This window comes from Neomonachus schauinslandi, chromosome 2, assembly GCF_002201575.2.
Source record: "Neomonachus schauinslandi chromosome 2, ASM220157v2, whole genome shotgun sequence".
In the NCBI taxonomy this organism is placed as follows: domain Eukaryota; kingdom Metazoa; phylum Chordata; class Mammalia; order Carnivora; family Phocidae; genus Neomonachus; species Neomonachus schauinslandi.
The window spans coordinates 71,240,009-71,246,356 of record NC_058404.1 but is presented as its reverse complement, the minus strand read 5'-3'; positions in this window follow the sequence as shown (position 1 = coordinate 71,246,356).

Below are 6,348 nucleotides of genomic sequence, written 5' to 3'. Positions count from 1 at the left end.
TTGAGGTATGTACCCTCGATCCCTATACTCTGAAGAGTTTTGATCAAGAAAGGATGCTGTACTTTGTCAAAAGCTTTTTCTGCATCTATTGAGAGGATCATATGATTCTTGTTCTTTCTTTTGTTAATGTATTGTATCACATTGATTGATTTGCGGATGTTGAACCAACCTTGCAGCCCAGGGATAAATCCCACTTGGTCATGGTGAATAATCCTTTCAATGTACTGTTGGATCCTATTGGCTAGTATTTTGGTGAGAATTTTTGCATCCATGTTCATCAGGAATACTGGTCTGTAATTCTCCTTTTTGATGGGATCTTTGTCTGGTTTTGGGATCAAGGTAATGCTGGCCTCATAAAATGAGTTTGGAAGTTTTCCTTCCATTTCTATTTTTTGGAACAGTTTCAGAAGAATAGGTATTAATTCTTCTTGAAATGTTTGGTAGAATTCCCCTGGGAAGCCATCTGGCCCTGGGCTTTTGTTTTTTGGGAGATTTTTTTTTTTTTAAAAGATTTTATTTATTTATTTGACAGAGAGCGAGATAGCGAGAGCAGGAACACAAGCAGGGGGAGTGAGAGAGGGAGAAGCAGGCTTCCTGCCGAGCAGGGAGCCCGATGTGGGACTCGATCCCAGGACCCTGGGATCATGACCTGAGCCGAAGGCAGACGCTTAACGACTGAGCCACCCAGGCGCCCCTGTTTTTTGGGAGATTTTTGATGACTGCTTCAATTTCCTTAGTGGTTATAGGTCTGTTCAGGTTTTCTATTTCATCCTGGTTCAGTTTTGGTAGTTGATACATCTCTAGGAATGCATCCATTTCTTCCAGGTTATCAAATTTGCTGGCATAGAGTTGCTCATAATATGTTCTTATAATTGTTTGTATTTCTTTGGTGTTGGTTGTGATCTCTCCTCTTTCATTCATGATTTTGTTGATTTGGGTCATTTCTCTTCTCTTTTTGATAAGTCTGGCTAGGGGTTTATCAATCTTGTTAATTCTTTCAAAGAACCAGCTCCTAGTTTCGTTGATCTGTTCTACTGTTCTTTTAGTTTCTATTTCATTGATTTCTGCTCTGATCTTTATTATTTCTCTTCTCCTGCTGGGTTTAGGCTTTATTTGCTGTTCTTTCTCCAGCTCCTTTAGGTGTAGGGTTAGGTTGTGTACTTGAGACCTTTCTTGTTTCTTGAGAAAGGCTTGTATTGCTATATACTTTCCTCTTAGGACTGCCTTTGCTGCATCCCAAAGATTTTGAATAGTTGTGTTTTCATTTTCATTGGTTTCCATGTATTTTTTTTTTATTCTTTAATTTCCTGGTTGACCCATTCATTCTTCAGTAGGATGCTCTTTAGCCCCCATGTATTTGAGTTCTTTCCAACTTTCCTCTTGTGATTGAGTTCTAGTTTCAAAGCATTGTGGTCTGAAAATAGGCAGGGAATGATCCCAATCTTTTGGTACTGGTTGAGACCTGATTTATGACCTAGGATGTGATCTATTCTGGAGAATGTTCCATGGGCACTTGAGAAGAATGTGTATTCTGTTGCTTTGGGGTGGAATGTTCTGAATATGTCTGTGAAGTCCATTTGGTCCAGTGTGTCATTTAAAGTCTTTATTTCCTTGTTGATCTTTTGCTTAGACGATCTGTCCATTTCAGTGAGGGGGGTGTTAAAGTCCCCCACTATTATTGTATTGTTGTCGATGTGTTTCTTTGCTTTTGTTATTAATTGGCTTATATAACTGGCTGCTCCCATGTTAGGGGCATAGATATTTACAATTGTTAGATCTTCTTGTTGGATAGATCCTTTAAGTAGGATATAATGTCCTTCCTCATCTCTTATTACAGTCTTTGGTTTAAAATCTAATTTGTCTGATATAAGGATTGCCACCACAGCTTTCTTTTGGTGTCCATTAGCATGGTAAATGGTTTTCCACCCCCTCACTTTCAATCTGGGGGTGTCTTTGGGTCTAAAATGAGCCTCTTGCAGACAGCATATCAATGGGTCTTGTTTTTTAATCCAGTCTGATAGCCTGTGTCTTTTGATTGGGGCATTTAGCCCATTTACATTCAGGGTAACGATTGAAAGATAGGAATTTAGTGCCATTGTATTGCCTGTAAGGTGACTGTTACCGTATATTGTCTGTGTTTCTTTCTGGTCTATGTTGCTTTTAGGCTCTCTCTTTGCTTAGAGGACCCCTTTCAAGATTTCCTGTAGGGCTGGTTTTGTGTTTGCAAATTCGTTTAGTTTTTGTTTGTCCTGGAAGCTTTTTATCTCTCCTTCAATTTTCAATGACAGCCTAGCTGGATAGAGTATTCTTGGCTGCATATTTTTCTCATTTAGTGCTCTGAATATATCCTGCCAGTCCTTTCTGGCCTGCCAGGTCTCTGTGGATAGGTCTGTTGCCAATCTAATGTTTCTACCCTTGTAGGTTACATATCTCTTCTCCCGAGCTGCTTTCAGGATTTTCTCTTTGTCAATGAGACTCGTAAGTTTTACTATTAGATGTCAGGGTGTTGACCTATTTTTATTGATTTTGAGAGGGGGTTCTCTGTGCTTCCTGGATTTTCATGCCTGTTTCCTTCCCCAAATTAGGGAAGTTCTCTGCTATAATTTGCTCCATTATACCTTCTGCCCCTCTCTCTCTTTCTTCTTCTTCTGGGATCCCAATTATTCTAATGTTGTTTCGTCTTATGGTATCGCTTATCTCTCGAATTCTGCCTCGTGATCCAGTAGTTGTTTATCTCTCTTTTTCTCAGCTTCTTTATTTTCCATCATTTCATCTTCTATATTACTGATTCTCTCTTCTGCCTCATTTATTCTAGCAATTAGCGCCCCCATTTTTGATTGCACCTCATTAATAGCCTTTTTGATTTCTACTTGGTTGGATTTTAGTTCTTTTACTTCTCCAGAAAGGGTTTCTCTAATAACTTCCATATTTTTTTCAAGCCCAGCTAGTATCTTTAAAGTGATGATTCTGAACTCTAGATCTGACATCGTACTAATGTCCGTATTGAGTAGGTCCCTGGCAGTCGGTACTACCTCTTGTTCTTTTTGTTGAGGTGATTTTTTCCGTCTTGTCATTTTGTGCAGAGGAGAATAGATTAATGAGAGAACAAAATGCTATCAGAGTAACAACGTCCCCAGAAAATATACTCTAAACAAATCAAAAAAGACCTGAAGCAGTGGGAAAAGAAAGGGAAAGAGAGAACAAAGAAAAAGAAAAAAAAAGAAAAAGAAAAAGATAAAGATAAAAAAAAACAAACAAAACAAAACAACAACAACAACAAAAATACAGAATGTGATCAAATATGATCAGGCTGGTATATAGATCAATGCCACACACTAGATTTGGGGTGTATTTTGGTCTTTTAGAAGAAAGTGCCTCCCAAAATTTTAAAGAAAGAAAAGCTTATATATGTACAAAAATAAGGGTTGATATGATGAAGGGATGGAATATGACTGTAAAGATGGAAATTATAAAAAATTTTATAAAAGGAATTGATAAGAAGTTGTTTGAATAAAGAAAGAAGAGGATTTAAAAAAAGAAAAAAGAAAAAAAAAAGGGAGAGGATGTGATCAGGCAGGGGAATAGAAAACACCATATACTAGAGATTTAGGGTATATTTTAATCTGTTAGAAGAAACTATCTCAAAATTTTAAAGAGAGAACAACTTATATATATAAGCCAAAAATATGGGTAACTACTATGAAGGGATAGAATATGACTCTAAAAATGAAAAATAAAAATGTTTTTTTTAAAAAAAGGGATTGATAAGATGTTGGTTGAAAAAGGGAAAAAGAAAAATTCAAAAAGAAAAAAAGAAAAAAAGACAGTTAAAAAAAATTAACTTTGAAAGACTACAGAATCATGGTAAAAAAGCCATGAATTCTATGTGCAGTATTCCCGTAGCACTGGAGTTCTGCCGTTCTCATTGATCAGTAAACTTGGTCTTGGCTGGCTGTTCTCGCTGATCTTCTGGGGGAGAGGCCTGTTGCCATGGTTTCCAAATGTCTCTGCCGGAGGCGGAATTGCCCCGCCCTTGCCCCCTCCTGGCTAAGTAATCTGCTCGGGTTTGCTCTCCAGGGCTTTTGTTCCCTGCGAGCTTTCCATACAGCTTTGGAGGCGGAGAGTGAAAATGGCGGCCTCCCAATCTCCTCCCCAGAGGAGCTGAGAACTCGGGGCCCCGCTTCTCAGTGAGCCCCCAGAGAAAAGCCGTCAGTCACTCCCATCTCCCCGGTCTCCGGCTGCACTCCGTGCTCACCCGGCCTGTGACCGTGCATTTCTATCTCTGGCACCAACCCTGTGTGGAGTCTCCAAACCCAGCAGATCCCTGTGGCGCACACCCGTGCGGCTCCTCCCGGGGGAGGAAGGTGAGTCTCCCCGGATCTGCCGCTTGTTGGGTCCCTGCTGGAGGAGCAGTGGCCCGACTGTGCCGTAGATCACGGTTTATGGCAACCCCGAGCTGAGAGCCAGCGCCTGGGCTCCGCCTCTGCAGCCGGCTTCCCCGCTCCGATACCTGGGAGCTCTGCCACACTCAGGCACCCCCGGTCTTTCTGTGACCCCGAGGGTCCTGAGACCACACTGTCCCGGAGGGTTCCACCCCCCCGCTTAGCCACCAGAGTGACGTCCCTTGGCGGAGCAGACTTTTAAAAGTTCCGATTTTGTGCTCCGTGGCTCTATCACTTGCCAGAAGCGGCCGATGGAGGCCCCTCCCCCGCTGTCTATCCTCCTGAATATCGCCTCGGATTCACTTCTCCGCAAGTCCTACCTTCCAGAAAGTGGTTGCGTTTCTGTTCAGAGAGTTGTTGCTATTCCTTTCTTCGATCTCCTGTTGAGTTTGTAGGTGTTCAGAATGGTTTGATCCCTATCCAGCTGAATTCCTGGGACCAGACGAAATTTAGGTCTCCTACTCCTCCGCCATCTTGCTCCGCCCCCCCCCTCCCCCGTCATCCTTATTTTTGCTCCCTTGTATGCAATATATCCTTTTTCCTTGGCTGCTTTTAAGATATTATTTTTTATCAGCGGTGTTGAGCAATTAGATTATGATATGCATTGGTGTAGTTTTCTTCATGTTTCTTGTGCTTATAGTTTGTTAAGTTTTTTGGATTTGTAAGCTTTAGTTTAAAATTTGGGGCCATTATTTCTTCAAAAAAAATTTTTTTTTTCTGGTCTCCAGCCTCCATTTCCTGCTTTCTTTCAGTTGATTTAATCAAAGGTATTTCATTTCATTTCACCTGTCCCACAGGTCACTGAAATACTTCATTTTGGGGGGATTTCTCTTTTTCTCTGTGTTTCATTTTGGGAAGTTTCTATTCCATGTTTTCAAGATCACCGATCTTTTTTTCTGCTATGAATTTCATCCAATAGATTTTTAAATTTTTGTTTGTTTCCCTCATACATTTTTTAAAAATTTTAAAACAGTTTTAGATTTACAAAAAAGCATAAAATGTACAAATAGCTTCCATATACTCTCACACCCACTTTCCTGTTATTAATATATTACAATTTATGAACCAGTATTGATATATTATTATTAACTTAAGTATATATTTCATTCAGATGGCTTTAATTTTTACATGATGTCCTTTTCTGTTCCAGGGCATCATCCAGAATGTCATATATTTACTCAGCATATCTCCTTAAGCTTCTCTTGGCTATGACAGTTTTTCAGACTTCTCTTGTTTTGATGATGTTGACGTTTTGGGTACTGATCAGATATTTTGTAGAATGTTCCTCAATTTAGGATTGTCCGATGTGTTTCTAATTATTAAACTGGGGCTATGGATTTTTTTGGAGAGAGAAAAGAAAGGTATAGTGCCATTCTCATCCCATCATATCAAGGGTATGTATATATCATCAGCATGACTTTTTATTATTAATGCTAACCTCTACCTGGCTAAGGTAGTGCTTTCCAGGTTTCTCTATAAAGTTAATCAGTCCCCACTTTCCATATTGCACTCTTTGGAAGGAAGTTACTATGTGCAGCTTATAGTTAAAGAGTTAGGGATAGAGAGAATCTATATAAATTTTTTGGAATTCTTCTGCATGAGAAATTTATCTTTTCTCCTCCATTTATTTATTCAATCATTTTTTATATCAGTATATGGACTCTTGGATATTTATTTTACACTTTGGTTATAATCCAGTACAAGTTTATTTCATTGCTCAAATCATGTCTGCTTTTCACATTAGGAGTTCTTTTTTTTTTTTTTAATTTATTTATTTTTATTTTTTATTTTTATTTTTTTTTCACATTAGAAGTTCTGCCTGTTAGCTTTTGTGCCCCTTTAACACTTTCTTCTTCTTCTTCTTCTTCTTCTTCTTCTTCTTCTTCTTCTTCTTCTTCTTCTTCTT